The 14,291-nt window shown below is 49.8% G+C and overlaps 1 protein-coding gene across 1 annotated transcript in view; it reads left to right on the top strand.

Moving 5' to 3' along the window:
* Positions 1-14,291, top strand: part of LOC133358489 (NXPE family member 3-like) — a gene marked incomplete at its 3' end in the record, with an annotated part of 180,920 nt that overhangs the window by 41,234 nt on the left and 125,395 nt on the right. The window lies entirely within an intron of this gene.

Here is a 14,291-nt window from a genome sequence, read left to right as displayed (position 1 = left end):
GAAAGGAAAGGGACAATGATGATGGTACCACGATGGAGTTCTCATGCCGTACGTTGTCGCGACCGCCTGTCCGTGCGAGCGACTGTGTTTTGTGCGGTCGGGCAACTGCGTTCAATCAAACTGAGCGGGTCGGACTGCAAAGGCGCTTCTTATATATGGAGAGTACAGCACGGTGAGCCCCCCGTTTGATGACGCACCGGTGGTGGTGGTGGTCAGTCAACCCATGGCACTTGCTGGGTCTGTCCAGTGACCTCCTGCCAGCGGGCGTTCGACACTTCACGTGGCCTTAACGTGCACATAGCTTGGCACAGGCGTCGTGGTGACATCACCGCCACTGGCGGTTGTTGTTGGTGGTTCTGGTGGTGATGCTTGTGCTGGTGGTGGTGGATGCGTTCCTGAAAAGTGTTGCAGCCAACGTGCGAAAAAGCGCGCTAAGCGGAGACATCCCCCCGCCACTGTGACTACTACTACGCGTGCCATGCGGTGAGACAGCGGGGACAGGTTACTGAGGGTACGCCACCGCCACCACATTACCGTACCACTCTGCGTTGCACAACCCAAGAAAGTAGTCCGCTTGCACAGAATCTGCGTTATAACGGGGGGGGGGGGGGGGCTCGTTCCACGTTACAACGACGCTCGCGTTCCGCGTTATAACGGCGCGCCTTCTGCGTTGCGCGAAAGCGTTAAGCGAGGACTTTTCCTCACGCACATATTCATCCGTCGTTATGGTTGTGACGGATTTTACTTTTTGTTATTAAACTCTTCGTCCCTTTTTACAGGAAGCGCTGCATCCGAAGCGCTGCGGCCTGTGGCGCACATTTCTTAGTCGTGCGTCCAAAACGTTTCGCGAATCCACCGCTCGGCTTTTAAACTAAACGCGTGAACTTTATTGGGAAAAGCGGGAATACCAGTTTTTTAGTTTTTAAGAGTTATTTTTAAAATAAATAAACGTTTTAACTTACGCTGTTCATCGCGTTAAAAAGGGTCAAAGTTTCGTGTGCTCGCGGTCCATTTTTTTAAAAGTGAAATGCTGTTCAGATTTAAAAAGAGAAGATACTTCTAAGAAGCTCTCTTCGTTAAAAATGTAAGTTTGCTTTCAGCGCAAACAAAAATAAAACAGAAAAAACACTGTTTAAAAAAACAACTCTCCACCTGAGGTGGCAGATTTCTATGAATATCTATTCTGCATTTGCATAATACAACTCAACAGCCAATCATAAGCTATTTGCATAGTACAACCCAACAGCTAATCACAAGTGCCCAGGTCTGATCACGTTTCCTCCTTTACACCAATCATACATCTTTGTTTTTGTCCCACTGGCACAAGCGAGCCGTGCCGTGGCCATGCTGATCCAGCCTGGTGCGAGGCCTCAGGATGAACCGGGAGGGTTTTTTTCCACTGCACAAGCCGAGCCGTGCTGAGCCGTGTCGTAGTTGGTGATACTAAAATATAAAAAAATTGTATTTGACCAGGTACGGCCCACTGAGCTATGTTGCTCTTTTTCAGAAGCGACTTGGCTATCACAAATTACATCTCGACGAAGTGGGCTTCTCATCACGTGGAAATTTATAGTAGCCAAATATACTAAGTGAATGTTTCTAAATGTGGAGGGGAAAAAACCCACAGAGAAAATGCAAACTCCAAATATACAGCAGGAGCAGAGGTCGCAACCGGGTACCCGATACCCGTACCCTACCCGATACCTGGCTACCCGAACTCGTACCCGGCCGGGTACGGGTACCCGTTTGCGACCCTGTTGCGGCCGGGTACGGGTACGGGTAGGCCGTGAGTCACTGGTGAGTAACCGTTTGTCACTCATTTCCCAATGTTTTGTCTCTTCTCACAATTCAAGTTCCTAGAATCAACCCACCCGCGCCTGCAATATGGCTTCATCCCAGAGGTCGCAATCAAGTACCCGATACCCGTACCCTACCCGTACCCGGCCGGGTACCCGTATCCGGCCGGGTACGGGTAGGGTACGTGTACGGCCGGGTACGGGTACCCGTTTGCGACCCTGGTGCGGCCGGGTACGGGTAAGGAATCAAAACCCGTTTGCGACCTCTGAGCAGGAGTCAGGGTCAGGATCGAACCCACGACCCTCCTGTATACCAGGCGAGGTAGTTAACATCTCCTAGCCACCGCTGCTGCTGCGTTGGCAGTTGGTGCACGAGCACAGCTAACGACTGAACAGATCTGTCAATGACAACACCGTGTATGAGTGGCCTTAAAAGTAAAAAAGAATATACATGACAGGTGACATTTCGGCATTGGCCCTTACATCCCATGAAGAATGGCCAATGCCAAAACGTCGGCCGTTACGTATTTTTTCCTTTGATGGCCACACACACATGCACACGCACGTGCGTGGTGTTGTTTTTGACGGACGTACAGAGCCAGATACCAGACCTCTTGTGAAGCCAGGGTACCACGGATCTGTTTCGCCCCAGCATGATAATAACTAGCCAGTGGGTAAAAGAAAAGAAACACCCGTGCCGTGGACTGCCCCCCATGTTGGCACGGCGTCGGATGTGCGAGTGGAAAAGGAGGAATCTTCGTAAGACCCCCCCCCCCCCCCCCCCCCGATATTGAAATTGACAGCAGACATTTTGTTTTCTCTGGGAGGCGCCACGTAATCGACAAAAGCCCTCGTTCAAATTGGCCACCCCTTACCCCTTACGGCGCGGTTGAAGAAGTTTGCCGCAGTTTCGTTTTGCTAAGAAAACATATTCGCGTGGAAGCTAGCTAGTTGTTTTTTACTTACTAAGGTGGCTTACGAAAGTGGAACATGACACACAAACCCAGGTCTTTGGCATAGTCATGCTATTAAAACAAAGCATCTTTGGATTACCAGTTGTCCTGTTGGCAGCGAGCATGCACCGATGGCTTAACAACACTAAATGGCTTGCCGAAGTGGACAACACTCTGAACCGACTTACCAACGATGAGCAAATGATTCACCGATATAGATGATCCTTGGTTTTGGTTGACGCGTTCTTGGCGAGTGCTTGGCAATCTCAACAAACGCTTGGCGATGGCTAACGCCTGCCAATCCCCGAACAACACGCCGTTTTACTTGATAACGGCCTCTCCGTTGCTTACCAACAAGTTTTGGCTTGCCAATACTAACGTTGAACATTGGCTCAATAGGAAATGCCAACAGCATGACTCACGTGCAGCTGCGGCTTACCAAAGCTTTCCCCGGTGTACGACAATACTTAAAATACATTCCAAAAGCGTTAAGCACTAAATGCTTACTAATGCTCGCTAATGCCTTACAAACAAGCACCTTTGGCTCACCGATACCTAAAACCTTTTATGCTTTCTTTTTAAGAAGCTCAAGTAACTTACTGATGCACTAATAGTTTTACTGACATGGTAAACATCGCCAGTACAAATCGGACTCTGAGGATGTTTTTGTTGATTGGGCCATTTTTGCCATTTTGTTCGCTATCAGGCACCGATACGGCAGCAGGTCTGGCATAGCACGTGTGGCTTACTCAACTTTGAGGCCTGGTACAGCATGTTGTGGCCTGAGGCTTCTTCTAACAGGATGTGACCTACTACTAATGTGAGACCAAGTCCTCTAGGGTTGTGGCCTACTACAATGTGAGGCCTAGTCTAATAGGCCGTTATCCACTGCACTTTGAGGCCCGGTCTAACAGGCTGTGGCCTACTGCATTGTGAGGTCTATTCTAACAGGTTTAGATTTACGTGTAGGCCGTAGAGGTCTCCTGTCTAATACGCAGCAGCTGTGGGATGTGACAGAGGGTAGTTGGCAATGTCTGGTGGTGGCATCAACGGATTTGGCCACGACGACTTCCCGACCTAGCTGTAATAATTGTACAATGGTTGGCAAACCTAACGCGAATGCGTATACACATCACGTATTGACGGACATGGTACTCCACCCTTCATTACACTAGCACGCACAAATACACAACACTCTCATATCCACTCCAGATCGCATACATGCAAGCACCTACAATACTCCCACTTTTACCGGCATCTCATACACCTCGCAAACTCCAAACCTGATATAGCCGCAACGGCTGGTGTGAATTGTATTAAAAGTGTCACGAGTAGCCCTTTCGAACATCCTTTGAGGTTGTAAGTGTGAGGATAGGGTAGGGTCTCAGGCTATTGTTCTTTGCCGGTTTAGAATTTTACACATTTGATCGTAAATCTTATTGTTGCGTTGGGATGATGCTATGAAGTTACGGGAAAAAGTTGGCCAGTTAGTCGAATTTGTCTCACAGAGGGTTGCCACCTCTGACGTGTACAAAATAATTGGGGCATAGCCAGGGAAGAGGAATAATATCTCACATTATGGGCAGATGGGAGAAGGACAGGTGGTGTATTATTATAAAACTGACAAAAAAAACCCCGTGACTTGATGGCACGGGATGACTTAACAGATTTCCCAGCGCCGCTACCTTCTCAACAAGGGGGATGATCCTGCAAAAACCAGCACCACTGGCAACCCCAGTCTAAGGTCAAATGATCTTTACTGATTTAAAGCTTTCATGACTGCAGGGATTCATCTTCTTGGTTCTTTCGGTAAAGTCACGTAGAAGGGAAGTAATAAAAAAAACATAATAAAATAATTCTTACGACGTTTCGGCCACAACGCAAGCAGCCGTCCTCGTTATTTTTTATTCTTTTATTACTTCCCTTCTACGTGACTTTACCGAAAGAACCAAGAAGATGATCTTTACTGCTTTAGAGTTTACGTATTGGAATCGTAAACCTTAATGGCTTGCCATTACGACGATGCCAAAGTTGTGGGAAAGGCCTGAGCAGGATAACGGAAGCTCGCCTACAGTTGAACAAGTGTGATTGGTGGTTGCGGGAATGTGCAAGCCCGCTCTACCCCTTCCCCCGTGAGCTCTCCGACATTTGTTGCGATCTCGCGGGAAGTTTTCGAGGGACACAACAACATCTCAGAATTAGAACCTCATTTGCCAATAAAAAATATGATAATTGGTTTTTTACCCTTTTATCTGGTAACAAAACCTGACACCTTTTTTTACGAGGAGTCATGTTTGTATAGACCACAATACCTGCAGTCATAATGCAAACAAAAAACATAACTCTGATAATATATGCACTGTCTTTGAAGTTGATTGGTCCACACCCGAGACAGCTTTCCTTAGAGCCTAGTCTCATATGGTGTTGGACCAGATGACGGCAAACGGCGCACAACTCAAAGAGAATGCACCATCAGAGTATGAGAGCTCAGGGTAAGCATTTACACCATTAGTACCTCATTGGCCATCTGGTCCAACCCATATGAGACTAGGCTCTAAGGAAAATTGTCTCGGGTGTGGACCAATCAACTTCAAGGACAGTGCATACATTATCTGAGTTATGTTTTTTGTTTGCATCATGACTGCAGGTATTGTGGTCTATGCAAACATGACTCCTCGTAAAAAAAAGTGTCAGTTTTGTTGCCAGATAAAAGGGTATAAAACCAATTATAATATCCCAGAAGGCAAAGAGGTCTTTTGGGGCCCGAAAATCCACTGGAGGTTTGACACACACCCGGTAGGACCTCGTCAAAGGCCCTGCGAGCACAAATACGGGCGGAGAGCTCGCGGGAAAGCTGAGTGGACTTGCGCTTGCAAATTACAACCTACAGAAAGATGAACAGGTCCGGTAGCAGGTAGGATTTCAGAAGAGTACACTGGCACCGTGAGAATCAGGTTTGTCAGACTGAGAGAACACAGAGCCACTTTTGAGTTGATAAGATTTTAGCGTCAGGACGGCCGAGTTTCATGATCAGAGTCTACATTGACCGGATTTGAGGAATGAAGCGTCAATTGAGATTGGGTTCCAGCAGAATATATAATTAAGGATTCGTGTCCGGACTATTTACTCAGTTCCTCATTCATCTCGGAGACTGGATATTGGGATTTGGAGTCTCGATTAAGACTAGATTCTGGAAGACTGGGATTCAGATGAGGACACTCGACAGGAGAAAAATCGAATGTCATGATCGCAGATTTGCTCCAGATCCCGGGTTTATGGATTGGCACCTTTAACTGAGACTTGGCTCGAGGAGATTGTGTTTCATGATCAGAGTGCCGAGTGAGCTTTGGTTGCGGGAGACTTTGTTTATCGATCGGCGTTTCAAGTCGCCATTTTGGTGTCTGACAAAAAAAGAAAGTAGCCCTGTGCTCTCTTAACTCTTAGACATTGAGGTCATCGGACCGCGCTCGAGAGCTCGTTCTGCTCGGAGATCTCCGATCCGAGATGTCCGCCCCCTCGATCTCCTTGGGAGAACTGCTCAAGCTTCCGCTGCCACCACCACCTCCACTCCCTCCTCCTCCGCTCCCTCCTCCTCCGCTCCCTCCTCCTCCCCCGAAATGTCTCCCGGAGTTGCCTCCGGCGTCTGCCGCGAGGCTCGGCTTCTCAGCGGCCTCCTTGCTCGTGTGCGAGCCGTAGACGGTCAGGTGGCTCACGGAGAGCGGGCAGAAGGAGGGCAGCGTGTTCTCATTCGCCTTCGCAAATGCTCCCCTGAACGGGGCCGATGGCCTGTGGGGCGCGAAGGCGGCCGCTCCCGGCACGCAGCCGTCCTCAGTCAGCCGCGCCACGGCATCTTCCGCCACCTCCTCGCCCCCCAAGACCACGACTCCTCCTCCACCGCCTCTGCCGGCTCCTCCTCCTCCGACATAGCGCCGTCGCCGGGCCTTGCCGCTGCTGCCGAGCCTGCTGGTCCGCCAGGCGAGGTGGATGAGCTCGAGGGCGTTGAGCAGCAGCGAGAGGACGGCGACGGCGAGCATGAAGACGACGAAGACCGTCTTCTCGGTGGGGCGCGACACGAAGCAGTCGACCACGTTGGGGCAGGGCCAGCGGCTGCAGCGGTACAGCGTCCGCAGGGAGAAGCCATAGAGGTAGTACTGGAGCAGCACGAAGCCCACCTCGAAGGTGGCCTTGAAGAAGATGTGCACGACGTAGGTGTGCAGGAGCTTACCCTCGAGGCGCACCTTCATCCACCCGGGAACAAAACATCGGGCGCCGTTAGCGGCGCGTCATTAGCGGCGCGTTGGTCTGCGTTCCGCAGGTGGGTGTACTCATCTGCGTCCCACGGATGTCTGTGGGATGCAGATGGTAGGCCCTTGCATGCCGGTGTGGCGGTCCAAATTGGCCGAATTTATCAAAATTACATTGCAAAAATAAAGAAAAATCACTCAATTGGCGGGAAAACCACATGGCGGCCTCGCCGCCTCCGACAAAACTCCTACTTGCAGGCTAGTGTGCCGAGTACCACACGGTCCTCACAGGGGTCCTCTCCCCGAGGCTAGACCGCGGGCGTAGGGCGTCTGCCTCTCACGCGCGACCATCCGACCTCTCACCTTTCCGCCCTCGGCGTTGATCGCATTCTCGTCGTCGACGTCCTTCTCCACGAGCGGGGCGCCGTCATCGGCCGGCCCCAGGTAGTCCGAGCAGTAGCCACCGCCGCCGGCAACCTTGAGCGGCAGCGTGCCGCCCGATCGCGCTGCCGCGGCCGCCGCCGCCGCGGCCTTTGCGCTGGCGGCGGCGGCCGTGGCGAGCGCGGCCCTCTTGGCGCGACCCCGCAGGTGGTGGACGGCGTGGGCGGCGTAGACGAGCGACGGCGTGGACACGAAGACGATCTGGAGCACCCAGAGGCGCACGTGGGAGATGGGGAAGGCCTCGTCGTAGCAGACGTTCTCGCAGCCCGGCTGCTGAGTGTTGCACACGAAGTCCGACTGCTCGTCCCCCCACACGTACTCGGCGGCCGTGCCCAGCACGAGCATGCGGAAGATGAAAAGCACCGTGAGCCACACCTTGCCGAGCACCGTCGAGTGCTCGTTGACCTTCTCGAGGACGTTGCCCAGGAAGCTCCAATCGCCCATGGCTCAGCGTCGACACCGCGGAGGGGTCAGCGGGGCCTTGTCGGGGGGTGGGGGGAACGACGGCGTTGGTGTGCGGTGAGGTAGTTGGGAGCGATTGATGCGTGTGGCTGGTTGGACGGACCGATGGAGTGATGGATAGATGGATTGATGGATGGAGCAATGGATGGATGGTTGGATGGAGTGATGGATTAAGGGAAAGATAGATTGTTGTCTGGATAGATGAGGTGATGGATGGAATGGTGGATGGATGGACGGATAGATGGTTGGTTGAATGGTTTGAGTGATGGATGGATTGATCGATGGATGAATGAACGGATGAATAGATGGTTGGATGGTGAGATGGAGATACCGGTTGGATGGAAAGATGCAAATACGTATACGGACACCCATATAGACTCGGGGTCCAAATTAGAAAATGAATCGCGAATCAATCGACTTGGATCACACACACGGCAGCAATCACCCCCCTCCCACTACTGGCAGATGAATGCCTGCCTGCAGGCCCAGGTGCTGAGTCACCTTGTGTCACATAGGGACAGATGCCACTGCCCTAATCACCGCTTCCTACTCTCACTACCGCTATGACCTAGATAAGAGGGCCCAGCGGTGGCCGAGATGTTAACTCCCGGCCAGGTACGGGTAGCCGGGTATCGGGTAGGGTACGGGTACGAATACCCGTTTGCGACCCTGGTGCGGCTGAGTATGGGTACGGGTAAGGAATCAAAACCCGTTTGCGACCTCTGGGGGAGGGACAAAGGAAGCGGTTCAAGGATACCCTCGAGTCCTCCCTGAAGCGCCGACAAATCAACCTTCGAGACTGAGAAACGCAGCAGGTTTGCCCATCGGCTCGGGGTAGCGACGCTGGATCCACCAGGCCCGCGGCCCCACTTGGAGACCCGACGTCTCGATGCCGAAGCGGATCGCCGCCAATAAGGCTCATTCCTAACAGCGCGTGGGTGGGAGGGCAAGTGGTTGTGTGGATGGGCGAGTGAGTGGGTGCGTGAGTGTGTGAGTGAGAGTGTGGATGGATGAGTGAGCGATATGCAAATTATTTTGTCAAGACGCTCTTCGCCCCTCCATCCCAGCATAAATAGTCGCTCCAAGCCTGGGGCGTGCCATTCAGACTCTGCCTTCTCGACAGACCTGTTCTCCACCTGAAGACGGCTGCTTGCGTTGTGGCCGAAACGTCGTGATAATTATTTTATGAAGTTTTTATTATTTTATTATTTTCCTTCTACGTGACTTTACCGAAAGAACCAAGAAGAAGAAGGGAAAGGAAGCCGACCCGGCACTGCGGATTTCCACTTCCATCTGGGAGCGCCGCGTGGCGCCCTCGATGCCCACAGATTTGCGGATTCAGAATTGGGCTCCCCAGCAACCTCAAGAGCCACCACTTAACCTGATGGGCGTCATCTTTGAATCCCGAGGGACTTCCGATGTGTGGATTGATGAGTGAGTGTAGGGATGGGTGGGTGGGTGCGTGAGTGGGTGAGTGAGAGTGTGGATGGTTGAGTGAGTGTAAGGGTGAGTGCGTAGGTGAGTTAGTCTCTGGGTGGGAGGGCAAGTGGGTGTGTGGATGGGCGAGTGAGTGGGTGCGTGAGTGTGTCGGTGGGTGAGTGGATGGGTGGGTGAGTGTGTGGATGGATGAGTGAGTGTAAGGGTGAGTGCGTAGGTTAGTGAGTAGGTGAGTATGTAGGTGAGTGAGTGTGTGAATGGGCGAGTGAGTGGGTGCGTGAGTGTGTGAGTGAGATTGTGGATGGATGAGTGAGTGTAAGAGTGAGTATGTAGGTGAGTGAGGAGGTGAGTATGTAGGTGATTGTGTGAATGGGCGAGTGAGTGGGTGCGTGAGTGTGTGGGTGAGTGTATGGATGGATGAATGAGTGAGTGATGGTGGGTATGGGCACCTGGGTTTCTCTCTCTAACATCGACACAACTTCACAACCACAGCACTCTCACTCCATCATCGTCATCAGATCAACTCTTGCGAGACGGAAAGCCCAGACCAGCGTGCACTGATCCCCGCCACGTCACAGACAGACGGACTGCGCTCGACGGGACTAAAAGCTAAAGCCGAGTCGCGACACGCAGGGCAAGTTGCGAGCGGTGGCGGCGGCTGGCACTCGGTGGGTTCATTCAGACGGAATCAATCGCGGGAGGCTGGGGGGGGTGGATAGTCCCGTAGCCGCGAATCGCTGAGCGCGCGGTTGTTTTAGGAGCGGCGGAGATTACCGGAGTCGGGAGTCGCGGGTTTAGGCGCCGCGTTCAACCGAGGGCCCCCATTCATCGGCGCGTTCGCTAATCCACGGGCGCCCCCCCATCCCCCCCCCCAACCCAGACTGCGAGCGGCGTGACCTCAGCCATGCCCCGATCTCGTCTGTGTGTTTGTGCGTGTGTCTGTGTGTATGTCTGTGCGTGTGTGTCTGTGTGTGTGTCTGTCTGTGTGTCTGTGTGTATGTCTAGGGGGGAGCGGTGGTGTAGCGGTTAGCGTGCTGCGCTATGAACCCGGCGACCCGAGTTCGATTCCCATTCACTGCCAAAACCAATAACGATTATCTGAACCGGTCCCGGGCCTCCCCTAGGTCGACTCAGCCTTAAATGAGTAGCTGGTGCGGTGTGTAAACATCGTCACTGGGGAGACAAAGTCGGCCGGGCGTGGTGCTGGCCACCCACACCCTCGTGTACCGTTCCGGCCTCCATAGGTGCTCGCTAACAGCACTTGCCCCAACAGTCTGTTAAGGCTACACGGGGGATCTTTGTCTAGGTGGGAGCGGTGATGTAGCGGTCAGCGCTACGTTGCGCTATGAACCCGGCGACCCGGGTTCGATTCCCATTCACGGCCAACACCAATGACGATTATCTGAACCGGTCCTGGGCTTCCCCTAGGTCGACTCAGTCTCAAATGAGTACCTGGTGCAGTGTGTAAACATCGTCACTAGGGAGACAAAGGCGGTCGGACGTGATGCTGGCCACCCAACCCCTCGTGTGCCGTTCCGGTCTTTATAGGTGCTCGCTAACAGCACTTGCCCCTACAGCCTGTTACAGGCTATATGGGGGATCTTTGTCTTTGTTGTTGTGTGTGATTGTATGTGTGTATGTGTGTGTGTCTGAGTGTATGTTTGTGTGTGTCTGGCCAGCCTAAATGTTTCTAACCGGCAAATATGTTCCATTATAGGGGTCCACTTTCCAAAGTGTAGAGAAGGGAGGGCATGACCATGCCCAAAAAGACCTGAAGCTTCGTGTGGAGTGACAGACCAGGTAGCTTCCACACAGCGTTACTTAGCTGATAAAAAGATAATGCCACTCGACTGATTCGGAGTGAGGCCTCTCCTACCAAATCTGAACTGGTTTTAATCACACTTGCCCAGGTAAGGAACCTCTCCACTCTCTCCACAACTGCCCCATCACTCATGGGGGAGTTGAGGGGGTGGAGTGTCTGATGGCACAACATACCCAGGCAGGTGCTTAGTTTGGTGGCGCTGATGGTAAGACCCCACCTCTTAGTAGCGCGCTCCAGGTTCAGCAGCAGTGTCTCCAACTCCTCCTCTGAGTGAGCAGCAATCACCAGATCATCAGCATACATAGAAATCCTCTCTCATCAGGATGATCATACATCGGGCTAAGAAAGTGTCAGATGGTGATAGTATGAGAAGTGAAATTAAACATGTTAAAGAAGCGCTACAATGATGCACAAATAAACAGGGCACTGAATGCCCAAACCAAATGAAATAACACGAGCGTTGAAACTGTCCAGGTAATTTAAACTATTAAAATACCGTAGTACATTGTTGGAGTAACTTAGAAGCTACGTCACTGGGGATTACCTGTGAAGAGACAATAGCAGGTACGTGAACAATGTGCATGCATGACGTACGTTGATTACCATAAAATAACCCAATCGGTAATGGCCATATAAATGCCCCTTTGTAATTTAGATGCATTCATTAATCCCCCCTCCCTCACGTCATGACATATATCCCTCTATTTGTTGAACGAAACAGGAGGATTTCTCCACGAATCTGGCTGCCGCCTGATGAAGCTGGTTGTAATTACTGGGGAAACGTCGTACTCAGATTGTGAATGTTGTGGATTTGCTCTCCAACACACAAGCGGTTAGTGCTGTACCAGTAACGAATTGTCACGTTCTGTTTACGCGACAAACATTATTAATTGGCTGTGTCGGGTGGTGGCGGATTTAACGACACATTTATATTTAAATGATTTTACCCAAAAAAAAATCTATATTATGGACACGTAACATGGTTGACCAATAGAGAGCCGTCGCTTGACCACACCCGGGCATCGATCAGCCTCCCATGTTATCTGATGTACAAGATGGAACTACGTGGTAAAAACATGTTCAACAACGTGGGAGCCAGAGGACATCCTCACCAGGTACTCATTTGAGGCAGAGTCGGCCTAGGGGAGGGCCAGGGCCGATTCAGATAACAGGTCAACAAAAAAAAATTCTGGCCTGGACTTGTGCAGCTGTTATAGACTAATTTCAGGGTGCTGATTCCAAATCTGATCTCAGATTTGCTCTATCACATCTCATTTTTAAATCCTTTATATTAAGTTCACTTGCTTGCTTGCTTGCGCGCTTACGACCGTGCAAATGTTTCGGTCGTTTTTTAACCCACTTCCCGTGATCCAATCGAGCTGACATTTTGCACACAGACTCGTTGTGCGTGACAATGTTTTTTCGTGAAAAAAAAAAATTCCAAAATTTTCCACTTTTTAGGAAAAAAATAATTATATTTAATTACCAATTGCTTAATGGTGGCAGGCAATCATCTGACCCATAGGTGGAAGCCATCTCAAGCCAGAGGACGAGAGGACTCTAGCCGCCCGTTTCAAAGACCAATGTGGGCTGGGTTGTGGCCCATTGAACACGCATATAAAGGATCTATAGTGAAAAACTTTGTTTTTACGGGTTAATTTTTAAATCCTTTATATTAAGTTCACTTGCTTGCGCGCTTACGACCGTGCAAATCTTTCTATCGTTTTTAAACCCACTTCCCGTGATCCAATCGAGCTGACATTTTGCACACAGACTCGTTGTGCGTGACAATTTATTTTCGTGAAAATTTTTTCTAAAATTTTCCACTTTTTAGGAAAAAAAAAATTTCACTAACACAATCATATATTTTTCCTGAACACAGAAAATTATTCAAGAAAACAACAAAAATGTACAATATAAACAATTATACAAAAACTGAAAACCTTATAATCCTTATATACGACTTTCCTTATATTTAATTTAAAATACCAATGTGATAAAAATGAAACTCTTACTCAAGAAAAACAGAAATGAATAATAAAATAAAACCGATGCCACGCATATAAAGGATTTATAGTGAAAAACTTAGTTTTTACGGGTTAATTTTTTATGCTATCGGCATACCCCATTTTCATTGATTTTACCCGAAATTAACTCTGTCACTTATGATTGCAAGTTGTTGCGAGTCAGTGACTGCTTTAGTGTTAAAACATGGTGCTGTATTTTTAGGATAGTGTGTTTGTAATATAATTTTATGTAGATATCCACATTTATTTAATATTTTTCCTCTGCAGTTTTTATTGAAAATGCAATATTTGATATCTCAAAAACCTGATGTGATAAACAAAAACTGATGCCAGATTTGGAATCAGCACCCCAAAATTACCTTACAACCGTTGGAATACCTTATGCCAGAAAAAGTGTGTTGACCAGTGTCATCTGTCACACATTGACACACACTTATGTTGATTATGATCCTGGAGATGGTGATGATATTGGTAATTATGATATCGATGATAATGATGTTGGTAATGATGATATTGGTGGTCATTATGCTGATGATATTGGTGGTGGTAATAATGATGATGATTGTGATGATGATACTGTTGGTAGTGATGATGCTGCTGCTGCTGACGATATGAGTGGAGGTGATGGTGTTGGTGGCCATGGTTGATGGTGGTGATGATGATCATCTCGGTGATGGTGATGATGGTATTGGTGACACTGTTGGTAGTGATGGTGGTGGTGGTATTATTGGAAATAATACTGATGATTGTGCTGATGGTATTGGTGGTGCTGGTGATGATGAATTTGATGATGATACTATTGTTAATGCCGATGGTAGAAGTAATGCTGATATTGATGGGGCTGAAAGTGTTGCTGGTGCTGATGATAATCTTACGAATGATGCTGCTGATGGTGGCGATGCTATTGGTGGTGTTGCTGATGATATCCACGTGAACGATGATGCTGATGCTGATGACACTACTGCTGCTGATCATGCTGCTGATGATGCTACTGCTGCTGATGACACTTATGCTACCACTGGCGATAATCATATTGATAATGCTGCTGGTGATACTGATGTTGCTGATCCTAATGTTGCTGAGCATGATCATGTTATAGGTACTGATGG

Source organism: Lethenteron reissneri, chromosome 62 (genome assembly GCF_015708825.2).
Source record: "Lethenteron reissneri isolate LAM-NWPU_2019-01 chromosome 62, ASM1570882v1, whole genome shotgun sequence".
In the NCBI taxonomy this organism is placed as follows: Eukaryota; Metazoa; Chordata; class Hyperoartia; order Petromyzontiformes; family Petromyzontidae; genus Lethenteron; species Lethenteron reissneri.
Note: the sequence above shows the minus strand (reverse complement) of the source record. Positions and strands in the feature narration are given on the sequence as shown.